Below are 15078 nucleotides of genomic sequence, written 5' to 3'. Positions count from 1 at the left end.
AGGATGTTACAAGATACGACTTATAGCCCAGAGTTGTTTTTAAAAAATATCTATACTTACTTAGTAATATAGTTGACCTCTAGGTATATTCCTGTCGAGTAGACAGTTCGAGTTTGTTGACGTACACAATCGGTGACGTCAACAGCTGATGAAGAGAGTACGAGCGTAAATGTTTTATGACATATGTCGCTATCTATTATTGTTATCTCATATCTTATCTATATGAAGAATATCTCATACATAAAGGTTTATTATAGAGCACCTCACACACAAATAAGTCTATATTCAACTATAGGGAAAATCTTTATTTTCATTTATATGAAGGGCCTCTGTTCCCAATTCCACCTCAGAAAACCTACACCAAAGCTGGGAAAAGACGATTAGTTTTAACCATGAATTAGGATAATCAATAAAAATCAATTACTGGTATGTCCACACGAGAACAATGTCTGTTCCCATTCCTAATTTTTAACGAATAAAACTTTTTGTCAGCTTCTGTCCCTAATTATGTCAACGATACGCTGATGTCCATTAATAGCATAAAGATCTTGCAATGTGAACAGTATATCTGTATAACGTAAGTACGTATTGGTAAAGCCAATCTCAAAGAAAGGTATCGTTGTAACCTATTCTGCTGTCGTCATGTTGCTTTGATTTCTGATGTCTTTGAATCCATCAGTTCTCATTTTCATAAACCTCTTGAATCTGTCACCATTTCTTTTTTTCTTTTTATCATCAGTGATATCCTATTTTATCTTACCAATGTATGGTTATCATCTCTGAGTTGAAAGGTCATGGAGAATCCTACGCTGTAGCCCTAATCACATCAAAAGCTTTAGACGAGAGTATGGTCATCAGAGTCACCACATCTCTAGGCTCCCTTCTTCTCGCTTCCTTCCCTCATGTTTAACTTCCTCTGGTCGTTCCATCTCTGTAACTGTCGAAAGATAAGTTCTTTCCTTGGAGTTGCCCTATCGGTTGTGTTGTATTTCCTACACTTTTCCTCCTTTTTTTTTAATCAATGATTTTCTTCTTTAACATGATTAGGTTCAGGCATGCGTTGATAACACTGCAGTCTTACACTTCCTTCCAACCTTCTACATCCTGTCTTTTTCGATATGGAACTCATTCCAACTTCCTCAACATATTCATCCTTGGACAGGAATTCCCAGTGGGACAAATATATCATGGGTAAGTTTAATACCTCTAAAACCCGAATTTTGCTTATTTCTCTTTCTAAACGCCCCCTCACAACTTAGCCTTTTGTCTCATGGGATCTTTAGTTATAGTTTATTTCTCCTATGATAGGTGAGGACTGAGAGAAGGATACATTGGCATAAGTGAAACATGTCGCTTTACTGGGGTAAGCACACAGAAGATGACCGAGTCCTGGTGGTGTGGGATTATGGTAAGATGGTGCTGTCAAATGAGGTAGGGTCGTTGATAAAGATAGGCTTGACAGGAATTCCGTGGTGCTGGCCTAGCTACATGTGGAGAGGAACAGGTATTCCACAGAGAGGTCCATGTCTGTAGAGTCATCATGGAGCTTCTGCAGGAGGGAGATGTATGGCTTGTCGCGGTCCTGAAGTATTGGACTATTGCCACTTGTGCTTCAGGAGGCCGTGGGGTCGTACATCCCATAGTTCACGTTTCTTCTCAAGACAGACAATGTAAATGTCCTATGAAAGTCTTGCCTGAAAGGCTTGTGGGAGTCACCACAGATCCCTGCCAAAGGAGACAAAAGTCAGGAGTAATACACACACACACACACACACACACACACACACACACACATATATATATATATATATATATATATATATATATATATATATATATATATATATATATATATATATATATATATATATATATATATTATCCCTGGGATAGGGGATTAAGAATACTTCCCACGTATTCCCTGCGTGTCGTAGAAGGCGACTAAAAGGGGAGGGAGCGGGGGGCTGGAAATCCTCCCCTCTCTTTTTTTTTTTTAATTTTCCAAAAGAAGGAACAGAGGGGGCCAGGTGAGGATATTCCAAAAAAGGCCCAGTCCTGTGTTCTTAACGCTACCTCGCTAACGCGGGAAATGGCGAATAGTTTGAAATATATATATATATATATATATATATATATATATATATATATATATATATATATATATATATATATATATATATATATACACACACGAATGGGAGAGGTACTGACAGTGCAGAAGCTCCAAAGGCTTCTTTTCGTCACTTGGGCTCTGGATGTATGAAGGTGACAGTGTGAGTGACTTACCGTGAGTGATGCCCAAATATTTGAGGAGGTGAACGTCGGCGCACAGCCAATGAGGTTACTTGTGTGGGTGTGATCGTCAGGCTCGTTGACCTGTGTACAGCAGGTGGGTCTTCTGTCGTTATCAGAGGTGTTCTATTACTGATCTCTGACTTCAGCCAAGGTCAGATGAGGTTACTCGAGATTATTCCTAGCTACTTTATGCCTTAATTTTAATGCTTATGTGTGGCCACCTGTGCCTCGTCTTGTTACCCGACACCCTGTCAAACCTCATATTACACAACCAGATGAGTCTACCTTTAAGAAAACGGGAATCCTTTTAAGATAGCCTAAATTCTCTTCGGAATAGCTGAGCTGATTATATAAAGGACTGATCGACGCTTATATGGAGTACATTTCTTACATACTTACCATACAGAGTCGAGTCCACAACAATTCGACTTACCAATTCTGACCATGAAATTTGTTGATCTAATTGGCATACGTCGCAGCGGTGGTTCTTCTTTATTTGTTCATTCGTCCTTCCCTCGAACGCTTCGCAAATTCTAATTAACACAACCTCGATGTGGACATATGTGTGCATCCCTGGAGCCTCCGACAAAAAAGAAAAAATTACCATCATGGTGATTATAAATAGACTGTCTTACGTAGTGGTGTATGTGTTAGCGTCCCTGACGGTGAGGAATTAATTCACCGGCCGTCCAGGATCGTACGCAGAGGTTCGAATCCTGGTTGTGGCAGTCGGTCCACAGTCAACCCAGCTGTTCATCCACCCCTAGGACCCCCTAGGAGTTGGTCGATACCATGGGTACGTGGCTAAGGCTAGGGTCACTTAGACCCCCAACAGATGATAGGCTAAAGGCGCAAACAACCAGTTAACCAGTTACTGGCTTAATGATATATGAGTACACATCATAGGTCCTGATATCATGATATGAATTACATATAAGTTATGGATATGACACATATAACACAAATATAGATAAAAGTGATGTTAGAGATACAATTCGTAAACACCTCAGCCAATCAACCTTATCCAATCGCGTTCGAACTTCCTGCAGACAAATATATATCCTCAGGCACTTCACCATGATCGGGGCCTGAACATACAGGAGGGTGAAAGGCGTGCAAGGAATAGAGTGAATTGGAACAATGTGGTATACCGGGGTCGACGTGATGTCAATGGATTAAACGTAAACCATATGTGTGTGTGTGTGTGTGTGTGTGTGTGTGTGTGTGTGTGTGTGTGTGTGTATAATTTGAACACTCACCTTTATCCCCTTTGCCTTTGTACAATGGCACTATGCATGCATTCCGCCAATCCTCAGGCACTTCACCATGAGCCATACATACACTGAATATCCTCACCAACCAGTCAAAAACACAGTCACCACCTTTTTCGATAGATTCCACTGCAATACCATTCAAACCCGCCGCCTTGCCGGCTTTCATCTTCCGCAAAGTTTTCACTACCTCTTTTCTGTTTACCAACCCATTCTCCCTGACCCTCTCACTTCGCACACCACCTCGACCAAAAAAACCCTATATGTGCCTCTCTATCATGGAAAACATTCAGCAAACCTTCAAAATACTCACTCCATCTCCTTCTTACATCACCACTATTTGTTATTACCTCCCCATTAGCTCTCTTCACCGATGTTCCCATTTGTTCTTTTGTCTTACGCGCCATGTTTACCTCCTTCCAAAACATCTTTTTATTCTCCCCAAAATTTAACGATGCTCTCTCATTCCATCTCTCATTTGCCCTCTTTTTCGCCTCTTGCACCTTTCTCTTGACCTCCTGCCTCTTTCTTTCATATATCTCCTAGTCATTTGCACTATGTCCCTGCAAAAATCGTCCAAATGTCCTCTCTTCTCTTTCACTAACAATCTTACTTCTTCATCCCACCACTCGCTATTCTTTCTAATCTGCCCACCTCCTACCTTTCTCATGCCACAGGCATCTTTTGCGCAAGCCATCACTGCTTCTCCTAGATACATCCCATTCCTCCCCCACTCCTCTTACGTCATTTACTCTCACCTTATTCCATTCTCCATTTTGAGCTATGTTTGTTGAGTATTCCTGGGATATTATATGGGAGTGTATTGATTGAGAGGGTAAGGGCATGTACAGAGCATCAGACTGGGGAAGAGCAGTGTGGTTTCAGAAGTGGTAGAGGATGTGTGGATCAGGTGTTTGCTTTGAAAAATGTATGTGAGAAATACTTACAAAAACAAATGGATTTGTACGTAGTATTTATGGATCTGGAGAAGGCATATGATAGATGTTTGATCTGAAGAATGTGTGTGAGAAATATTTAGAAAAATAGATGGATTTGTATGTATCATTTTTGGATCTGGAGAAGGCGTATGATTTGTGGAAGGTCTTAAGAGTATATGGGGTGGGAGGTAAGCAGCTAGGACAATATGTGGTGTGAGGACGGTTTGATCGAGTACTGAAAGGGTAAGAGAGATGTGTGGTAATAAAAAGGGTGTGGTTGAGAGAGCAGAATAGGTTGTGTAGAAATGGTTTAGTAGTATGGAGAGAATGAGGAACGATTGACAAAGAGGATATATGTGTCAGAGGTGGAGGGAACGAGGAGAAGCGGGAGACCAAATTGAAGGTAGAAGGATGGAATGAAAAAGATTTTGAGTGATCGGGGCCTGAACATGCAGGAGCGTGAAAGGCGTGCAAGGAATAGAGTGAATTGGAACAATGTGGTATACCGGGGTCGACGTGCTGTCAATGGATTTACCCAGGGCATGTGTAGCGTCTGTGGTAAACCATGAAAAGGTCTGTGGGGCCTGAATGTGGAAAGGAAGCTATGGTCTCGGTGCATTATACATGACAGCTAGAGACTGAGTGTGAACGAATGTGGCCTTTGTTGTCTGTTCCTGGCGCTGCCTCGCTGGGGAAGGGGACTATTTCGTGTGTGACAGGAATAGATGAAGGCAGCAAGTATGAATATATACTTGTGTATATATGTATATGTCTCTGTATGTATATGTGCGTGTGTGGGCTTTTTTGTATATACATGTGTATGTGGGTGGGTTGGGTCATTCCTCCGTCTCTTTCCTTGCGCTACCTCGCTAGCGCGGAAGACGGCGGTTAAATATAATATAGAAATTAATGAGAGAGAGAGAGAGAGAGAGAGAGAGAGAGAGAGAGAGAGAGAGAGAGAGAGAGAGAGAGAGAGAGAGAGAGAGAGAGAGAGAGAGAGATGAATCACTGAAGAATATGTGATTCAGGTAAGTGCAGGTAGCCACATGGAGAACGTAATTCGAAGCTTCGAGCGCTTTCATGAGTAGTCAGTCCACCAGGGACGCAGGGATCGTGAACATAAGTTTTACAGACGCGTATGCCAGGCAAGATCCAGGACTTCGTCTGATGAGGGTCGGGCGACGGCTATGTAAGAGATATGACCACCTAAAGCAGGGTCAGGTCGTGGATTAGCATCATTGGGCATTAGCCCATAGACTTGCACATATTGACAATTCTTTTGAACATGAAGGATCTTATCTTTACACGCTTAGACTGATGGTGATATCATAATAAAAGTAGTGTTTACTAATGCTAGATTCTATGATATTTTTATCCATGATGAATGAAGATACAATTTTCTGAGCGTTCTTCTTTCTAATCAACAGGGCGGTTGAGGTCATACATATTATACTAGGAATAAAGCACTGGATTCTTATTCAACACGAACATTGTATCGATGCTGCTTTATTCAGAATACACTTCTCCACTTTGTCAAGTAAACTTTGTTGCATTCACTGCGTGGGGTCTGGTAAACACAACCATCTGTATTTTCAGGTGAGTTTGTCTAAGTTTCTTACAGTATCGCTGGTCTTGTATGTCCAAGTTTCTCATTGTATTGCTGGTCTTGAGTGTCCAAGTTTCTCATTGTATTGCTGCTCTTGAATGTCCAAGTTTCTCATTGTATTGCTGGTCTTGAATGTCCAAGTTTCTCATGATATTGCTGCTCTTGAATGTCCAAGTTTCTCATTGTATTGCTGCTCTTGAATGTCCAAGTTTCTCATTGTATTGCTGCTCTTGAATGTCCAAGTTTCTCATTGTATTGCTGCTCTAGAATGCCCAAGTTTCTCATTGTATTGCTGCTCTAGAATGTCCAAATTTCTCATTGTATTGCTGCTCTAGAATGTCCAAATTTCTCATTGTATTGCTGCTCTTGAATGCCCAAGTTTCTCATTGTATTGCTGGTCTTGAATGTCCAAATTTCTCATTGTATTGCTGCTCTTGAATGCCCAAGTTTCTCATTGTATTGCTGCTCTTGAATGCCCAAGTTTCTCATTGTATTGCTGCTCCTAAATGTAATATTAACGTTAGATTCCTTCATGAGCTGGCTGGTGTAGTCATTGGTAATTATTGTCGTAGGTAAACTAAGCTTTTACTCCACCAAGGTTTTTTTTTTGGCTTTCGAGTTGGAAAAAAAAGTCTTTCTAGCGTAATAAAATGATTTCTAGCGTTATAAAATGATTTCTAGCGTAATAAAATGATTTCTAGCGTTATAAAATGATTCGTCAAATTCAGAATCAAGAAGCATCGGTAGCAGGAACCCAGGGTGGGGAGAGGACAGACGCCTGAGGGAGGATGGCGAAGTCTGGGGTTAAGGCGGGAGTCGGGTTGGTGTTGGACCGGAGTCTGGCGTACGGGGTTTGATGAAGTATGGGGTGGGGCTTGATGAAGCTTGGGGGTTTAGAACGGGAGTCTAGGGTGGGGAGGCAGGGCCGAAGACTAAGTCTGGGGGAGGGTAGGGTAGGGTAGGTGCTTGGGGGCTGGGCCAGAACCTGGAGCTGGTGGCTGGTGGAGGCGTGGTTCCCTCAACAAAAGGCCCCAGGGATCGATACGGTGGCGTGGGCCCGCACCACCAGCAGTCCTCGCGCTTCAAATATTGAACTCTTTCATAACAACACGAGCAGCCCGACCCTCCTCCTCCCTCCTGTGCCTGCAGGCCTGCCACTCCTGCCATGACTTACACGTGTCATGCATGAGGGAGGAGGACCACCTCCTCCTCCTCCTCCTCGCTACATATGGAGAAGGCTTTGTTGGAACAATGAACGATTCCTAGGTAATTAGCGCTACATTAGCGCCACACCGCTGTACTGGAACTGACTCTGATGCTATAGTGGTATACGAAGACCCCCTGACACTGGCTCAGGTTACTGTTTACATGATGTACTTTGAAATGGTTACCTATCACTTGAGTACTGGTTATGTAATACCTCTCTCTCTCTACATTCTTATCTTCTGGACCTGTTGTTCACTCTTATGGGGAAGCTATATATTCACGGGTATGTCAACTCGTCTCTTGTGTCGTATATCACCTTGTGAACACGGCAGATAAAGCAGAGAAGCAGTTACAGAAAGACTGATTGGCAGGTACAGACTGACTGGTAGCTACATCCACACTGGCAGGTACAGACTGACTGTACCTCCACCCTGCCCACCCCACTGTCTAGGCTGGTCTCCCACCACGAATACAGTTCCGAACGACTTAAAAGCGGGATAGTGCTGTACAGAGGCGTCCATCTGTGTGTGTGTACATATATATATATATATATATATATATATATATATATATATATATATATATATATATATATATATATATATATATATATATATATATATATATATATATATATATATATATATATATATATATATTACCCAACGTTGTATGGGGAAAATGTCTTTACTATAAAGATCTTATATGAAAAGGTCGTGAGGAGCGAGTGTCGAGAATGTGACGTGAGTGGTAACAAGTGAGGAGGAGAGACACCATCATGGTTGGGTTACACTGAGCCCCGCATGATGGTCCTGCCTTGCTCGTCATGGCAAGACGGCGGGGTTCTCCCTGGGTCCTGCCTCATATATCCTGAGATACCTTCATCATAACGTATGGCTGGTCCCTTATTATTGTGAGTGAATGCAGAGCACTAAACGTGATCTGGTGGTCCGGGGTGGCCATTGGTGGCCTGAACACAACCTTTAAGGACAACATGTGGTATCTTAAAGACTTACCTAGATTCTCAAACCCCAACGTACAATCAAAACCGGGTCTTTTATAGGTTTGCCTTCTGTGTCATAAGAAGAATTTGAAGGTTTTCCCCTTTCACTCATGCGTATATACCTTCCACTCTAATGTGTATACCTTCCACTCTAATGTGTATGCCTTCCACTCTAATGTGTATGCCTTCCACTCTAATCTGTATGCCTTCCACTCTAATGTACACGCCTTCCACTCTAATGTATATGCCTTCCACTCTAATGTATATGCCTTCCACTCTAATGTGTATGCCTTCCACTCTAATGTGTATACCTTCCACTCTAAGCAAGCCTCTTTATGAGTTTCTGACATCCTCCACGACCACAAACACCCTCGAAAAGGACCCGGTGGTCTGTTGCTGTTTGAATTCCTCTGTATTTTGAATGAGTGTGGAGACTGTCGTGTATTGTGTAGGTTGGGGTAACCTTCGCTGGTCTTCAAGGCTAAAACCTGGTCCAGATCTTGAAGTTTAGTTGTGGAAAAGGTATGCATAAAACACTTGAAATTATATATATATATATATATATATATATATATATATATATATATATATATATATATATATATATATATATATATATATATATATATATATATATATATATGAAGGTGAAATCGTACTTCAGTAGGAGTTCATGTAATTTTATCTAACATGTAATTTTTCTATACACATGATTTTTTTCATATTTGGTCAACGTTTCCCAACCACTATAACACCCTTTTCAGCTCCTCAACCATATATTTTTTTTTTCACTACCACACATCTCTCTTACCCTTTCATCACTTACTCAATCGGACCACCTCACACCACATACTGTTCTCAAACATTTCATTTCCAACACATCCATCCTCCTCTGTATATCACCATCCACAGCCCATGACTCGCATCCATACAACATTGTTGGGACTGTGCCTGCAGACATACCCATTTCTGCCCTCCCAGACAGACATTGACCTCTGTTTTTACCCATTCTTAATTGCTTCTAATACCTTTGTTCCCTCGCTCATCCTATGACTCACTTTCAATTCCATGGATCCGTTCACTCCCAAGTCCACTCCCAGATATCTAAAACGCTTCACTTCTCCAAAATTTCCCACCCCAACTCACCGATCATTCTATCCTGCTAAACCAAATAACCTTGCTTCTGTTCACATTCACTCTCAACTCCCTCCTGTCAACTTCCTCCTTTCACACTCTTCCAAAATCTGTCACCAACTTCTGCAGTTTCTCACTCGAATCTGCCTGCTACCAGTGCTGTGTCGTCAGCAAACAACAACTGACTCATTTCCCAGGCCCTCTCATCCCCTACAGACTACATAATCGTCCCTCACTCCAAGAGTTGTATTTACCTCCCTCACCACCCCATCCATAAACAAATTATTTAACAGCCATGGGGACATCACACACCCCTGCCGCAGACCAACCGCCACTTAGAATTATTCGCTCTCCTCTCTTCCTACTGGTACACATGCCTTACGCCCTTGATAAAAACTTCTTACTGCTTCTATCAGCTTTCCTTTCACGCAATACATTCCTAAATCTATCCACAAGGCATCTCTATTAAACCTATGATATAATTTTTCCAGATCCATAAATGCCACACACAAATCCATGTTTTTCTAAGTATTTCTCACATACATTCTTCAAAGCAAACACCTGATCCACACATCCTCTACCACTTCTGAAGCACACTGTTCCTCCCCAGTCTAATGCTCTGTACATGCCTCCACCCTCTCAATCAATACCCTCCCATACAACTCACCAGGTATACTCATCAAACTTATACATCTGTAGTTTGGAAACTTACCTTTGTCCTCCTTGCCTTTATACATTGGTACTATACATCCATTCTACCAATTCTCAGGCACCTCACCATGATCCATGCATATATCACAAACCCTAACCTACCAATCAACAACACAGTCACCCTCTTGTTTAAGAAATTCATCTGCATTACCATTCACTCCAGCCGCCTTGCCGGATTTAATCTTACACAAGGCTTTCACCACCTCTTCCTTCTTCACCAAACCACTCTTCCTGACCCTCTCACTTCGCACACCACCCCGACCCAAACACCCTATATCTGCCACTCTATCATCAACAGTCCTTCAAAATGCTCACACCGTTTCTTCCTGACTTCATCACTGCCAGTTATCATTTCCTCATTTGTACCCCTTCATTGATATTCCCATTTATTCTCGTCTTTTTTGCCCACTATTAACCTCCTTCCACAACATTTTCTTCTTCAATGTGATGTTTCCCGATGGCCACTCACCCTAATTCTCATTTGTCCTCTTTTTCAGCCCCTGCGTCTTCTTTCTGACCTCCAGCCACTTTCTTTTATGCATCTCCCAAGCAATTGCACCCTTCCTCTATAAGTACCGCCCATATACATCTCTTTCCTCTTTCACTAGCATATATATAGAAAAGTGTTACCGGATTCCTGTTCGAAATTATACCGTGAGTAAAAAAAAAAAACTCTGGTGAGGCTGTATCACTGGGAGTTCAGTCTCATCAAAGAACTCATTCCAAAGGAGTATACATCTCCCAACTACTGAAGGTAGTGCAGCCTTGAGCTTCAGGGGCCTCTTAGAATGAGCTCTTGGGTAACACCGGGACTTTTACCAAAATTGGTCATGGCTTGATAATATATATATATATATATATATATATATATATATATATATATATATATATATATATATATATATATATATATATATATATATATATATATATATATATATATATATGCATTATACATGCATTAAACATGACAGCTAGAGACTGAGTGTGAACGAATGTGGCCTTTGTTGTCTTTTCCTAGCGCTACCTCGCGCACATGTGGGGGGAGGGGGTTTGCATTTCATGTGTGGCGGAGTGGCGACGGGAATGAAAAAGGGCATACAGTATGAATTATGTACATGTGTATATGTGTATATACGTTGAGATGTATAGGTATGTATATGTGCGTGTGTGGACGTGTGTGTATATACATGTGTATATGGGTGAGTTGGGCCATTCTTCGTCTGTTTCCTTACGCTACCTCGCTAACGCGGGAGACAGCGACAAAGTATAATAAAATTATATATATATATATATATATATATATATATATATATATATATATATATATATATATATATATATATATATATATATATATGGATAGTGCTTAACTACTTAACACGTCTTTCACTTGGCTTTTCTCCTTGTGTCATCTCGTGTGCCTTGCTTTCACAGTGTGTGTGTGGCGGGCTACACCTCCCTCCCTGCTGCTCCATTATGTCGTAACGGCTGGTGCGGTGGGGGATGGGGAGGAGGGGGGTCCTGGAGTGGGATGGGGGAAGTTCTCTGGTGTGGGGCCCAGGGTGAGGTGAGGTGGGTAGGGGAAGGTATACGTAAAAGGGACAAAAGGAAAGCGAGATGAAAAGATGGTGGATGCCAGCCTTCTTCTCTTTTTCTCTCAGTGTTATTCCCCTTTTCTGTATGTTTCTCTTTCTAGTCTTAAAACATTTTGGCCCCTCTTCCGCCTCTTAAAGAGAGAGAGAGAGAGAGAGAGAGAGAGAGAGAGAGGCCTGGAGGAGAGCTTGGGTTGGAGCCTGGCGAGCAGACGCCAGTACCATCGGGGAATTCGCGGCAGGGGGTTGAGGCTGGGGGGGGGGGGGATTGCACGGCTCACACTCGGTTCCAACACTCGTATGAAACTCTTATGAAAAGAAGAAAAACAAAACACACACACACACACACCAACACACACAGTAAATGAGGCAAGATGTATTATGCAGGCAAATATTAAAATGGTTTTTACATATATGGGAAATAATTATCATGCCGTTCACATCCAATACTAAACCAAAATAAGAATATGAGTCTCAGATTCGGTCACCATTTTTAATGAAGTACAACGAGCAGACAGAGAAGGTCCAGGTGAGGGCAATGATAATGATACTAAAGAGAGATGAGTTACAGTGAGGGCTAACCTGATCACAGTCATTTAGTCTTACGGAAGAATATAGTAATGGAACCAACAGAGGACATAACATGAAAATAATCAAGAAACTTGTTAAAAAAAAAAATGGAAAGAAGTTCGTTAATAGTATATGAATGGTGGATGAATGGAATACGCTGAGAGGATGTGGTAAATGTGGACAGGATACAGAAGCTCACATGGCAGTATGATGGTTGATAATGGTCAAGGGCTGGAGGCCCACGGGAGTAAACCTAACCCCCCCTCCCCATGCTGTACAAATAGTTAATTACACACACACACACACACACACACACACACACACACACACGGCAATGCTTTAATGTGCATTTTCTGAAAACTTCACAAATCGTTTGCAGAATGAGTTATAACTTTAAAGACATAAAAGGAAGCTATATGAAAGAAACAGCAGCACTGACAATGACGTTCAATAACACACACGTACAGTACACAGGGGCAACATGCACGTATGAACACGGAGACCCACCCAGACTGTGGCCGTCTGAGTCGAGCTGAGAGCGGCTTGGCTGGCTGGCTGGCTGGCTGGCTGGCTGGCGAGGGTGTTTGTGGGTGGGTTAGGGTGGGAGGAGCCCAGGTCAGAGGCCCACGGGAGCCTTTGCGGTGTCCCTAGGGAAGGGAAATAGGAAGGAGGGGAAGCCAGGAGCACACGAGAAGGACGGATAACAGGAGACCTGACGGTCCTTGACAAGTTTATTTGTGGTCATGATCTTACTTGAGGCAGGTTATCTGCGGTCATTATCTTATTTGTGGTTTTAGTAGTTACTAACTGATCAACTTCCCAGTAGTTACTGACTGATCAATGGCGCCGGTAGTTACCGACTGATCAACTTCCCAGTAGTTACTGACTGATCAATGACGCCGGTAGTCACTGATGGATCAACAGCTCCGGTAGTTAATGATGGATCAACAGCTCCGGTAGTTACTGGTGGATCAACAGCTCCAGTAGTTAATGATGGATCAACAGCTCCGGTAGTTACTGATGGATCAACAGCTCCGGTAGTTACTGGTGGATCAACAGCTCCGGTAGTTACTGGTGGATCAACAGCTCCGGTAGTTAATGATGGATCAACAACCCCAGTAGTTACTGATGGATCAACAACCCCAGTAGTTATTGATGGATCAACAACCCCAGTAGTTACTGATGGATCAACAACCCCAGTAGTTAATGATGGATCAACAACCCCAGTAGTTACTGATGGATCAACAACCCCAGTAATTAATGATGGATCAACAGCCCCAGTAGTTACTGATGGATCAACAGCCCCAGTAGTTATTGATGGATCAACAACCCCAGTAGTTACTGATGGATCAACAGCCCCAGTAGTTACTGATGGATCAACAGCCCCAGTAGTTACTGATGGATCAACAACCCCAGTAGTTATTGATGGATTAACAACCCCAGTAGTTACTGATGGATCAACAACCCCAGTAGTTATTGATGGATCAACAACCCCAGTAGTTATTGATGGATTAACAACCCCAGTAGTTACTGATGGATCAACAACCCCAGAAGTTATTGATGGATCAACAACCCCAGTAGTTATTGATGGATCAACAACCCCAGTAGTTATTGATGGATTAACAACCCCAGTAGTTACTGATGGATCAACAACCCCAGAAGTTATTGATGGATCAACAACCCCAGAAGTTATTGATGGATCAACAACCCCAGTAGTTACTGATGGATCAACAGCCCCAGTAGTTACTGATGGATCAACAACCCCAGTAGTTATTGATGGATCAACAACCCCAGTAGTTACTGATGGATCAACAGCCCCAGTAGTTACTGATGGATCAACAACCCCAGTAGTTACTGATGGATCAACAGCTCCGGTAGTTAATGATGGATCAACAACCCCAGTAGTTACTGATGGATCAACAGCCCCAGTAGTTACTGATGGATCAACAACCCCAGTAGTTACTGATGGATCAACAACCCCAGTAGTTACTGATGGATCAACAACCCCAGTAGTTACTGATGGATCAACAGCCCCAGTAGTTACTGATGGATCAACAACCCCAGTAGTTACTGATGGATCAACAACCCCAGTAGTTACTGATGGATTAACAACCCCAGTAGTTACTGATGGATCAACAACCCCAGTAGTTACTGATGGATCAACAACCCCAGTAATTACTGATGGATCAACAACCCCAGTAGTTATTGATGGATCAACAACCCCAGTAGTTATTGATGGATCAACAACCCCAGTAGTTAATGATGGATCAACAACCCCAGTAGTTAATAATGGATCAACAGCCCCAGTAGTTACTGATGGATCAGTAGTTCTAGTCGTTGCCAGTAGATCAACAAACCCGGTAAACTCTAACAGAAAGGCTTCTCCGACCTGTATCCTGAGTTGTAGGAAGAACCGGAGACTGAATACCCTGGCTAACGTCAATACATCGATCCACTTCGCCTAGTCACTTCTCCTCCCCCGAAATGTCAATGTGTCTTTTAATCTTTGCATATTTGAACAAATTGATAATCTATAAAGTGCAGGAGACAGAAGACGGAGAGAAAGAGAGATGAGAGAGAGGGAGTAAAAGTTCCCGAGCCATGGGTGTAGGTGTCCCTGGGGCCGTGACCTGCGGCGTATGACAACATTCAAGAGGATGGAGGTCCCCACAACACCCCCTCACCTCCCCTTGGAATTTGAGGAAATTTGACTCACAAAATCATACATGAAAGATACTAACGTATCCGT

At 42.4% G+C, this 15078-nt stretch overlaps 1 protein-coding gene across 2 annotated transcripts in view; it reads right to left on the bottom strand.

Annotated features, from left to right (window-relative positions):
• The window catches only part of sll (adenosine 3'-phospho 5'-phosphosulfate transporter 1), a 143733-nt gene that overhangs the window by 66820 nt on the left and 61835 nt on the right, over positions 1-15078 (bottom strand). Inside the window, exons 1-2 of one of the 2 annotated variants that reach the window (XM_071662653.1) lie at positions 761-804; positions 61-145 (exon numbers count right to left, since the gene is read on the bottom strand). The gene's annotated coding sequence lies outside the window, so the exon portion shown is untranslated. Of the gene's footprint in view, positions 1-60; positions 146-760; positions 805-15078 lie in introns of those variants that run through there. The other variant, XM_071662654.1, reaches the window with a different exon arrangement.

Source organism: Panulirus ornatus, chromosome 6 (assembly GCF_036320965.1).
Source record: "Panulirus ornatus isolate Po-2019 chromosome 6, ASM3632096v1, whole genome shotgun sequence".
NCBI classification, from domain to species: domain Eukaryota; kingdom Metazoa; phylum Arthropoda; class Malacostraca; order Decapoda; family Palinuridae; genus Panulirus; species Panulirus ornatus.
This window is presented reverse-complemented; position numbering and strand designations above follow the sequence as displayed.